Genomic DNA, 1074 nt, shown 5'->3' with positions numbered 1-1074 from the left:
CCTAGTCAAAATTAAGCATTCAATAGCCTAGTCAAAATTAAGCATTCAATAGCCTAGTCAAAATTAAGCATTCAATAGCCTAGTCAAAATTAAGCATTCAATAGCCTAGTCAAAATTAAGCATTCAATAGCCTAGTCAAAATTAAGCATTCAATAGCCTAGTCAAAATTAAGCATTCAATAGCCTAGTCAAAATTAAGCATTCAATAGCCTAGTCAAAATTAAGCATTCAATAGCCCATTCAAAATTAAGCATTCAATAGCCTAGTCAAAATTAAGCGTTCAATAGCCTAGTCAAAATTATAAGATTTTAAACTTTCGCGTTCCATTTCAACTAAAATAGTAAGACACGGGTCTTAACGCGACGTTTATTAATGAGATACATTCTGTACTCATGGCTTGACGTTTCTCAAATCCTCTCCACTGATCGGCATTATCACACTAGGATAGTTCGAGAAGCGATTGAAATTAAGAAACATAAAAATTTCAATCGGGAGGACGGATTTAAATTGTCACCAGTGTGGAATCCGGTGATTAATAAATGCAATCCGCGAATTTTGCTGTCAAGTACGAATACGGATACTGTGAGTGTTGTGTGCCGTGGTAACATCACTAGTGGTAGTGTAACAAATGACAATATGAGGGTAGTTGAAAATCTTCAAGCCCGCCCGAACGGACGACGCCGCGAACCGCCAGTCTGCTTGTGACCACGGCTGCAGCATCGCAGCCGAAACGTCAAGCCGTGAGTACAGAATGTAACTCATTAATAAACGTCGCGTTAAGACCCGTGTCTTACTATTTTAGTCAAAATTATATTATCTTTCTTGTCATACTATTAATCCCATTAATCATAAAAAAAATTCTTCATACAAATTGTAACAGCTAGGTACTAGGTAACAGGTATATTAGTACGGAGAAGTATTTTTCCCCGAGTCAGCTGACCCCCTAAAGGCATTTGACTACGGACTACGGACTTCCGCAAAGTCCTCTGTGTGTGATATTCGATTGCGGACTAAGGCGATTATCACACTGCGCCGCGCTCCACCGCGGTACGCGGGACGACAGATTTAATCATTG

The sequence above is a fragment of the Ostrinia nubilalis genome, chromosome 24 (genome assembly GCF_963855985.1).
Source record: "Ostrinia nubilalis chromosome 24, ilOstNubi1.1, whole genome shotgun sequence".
NCBI lineage: Eukaryota > Metazoa > Arthropoda > Insecta > Lepidoptera > Crambidae > Ostrinia > Ostrinia nubilalis.
This window is presented reverse-complemented; position numbering follows the sequence as displayed.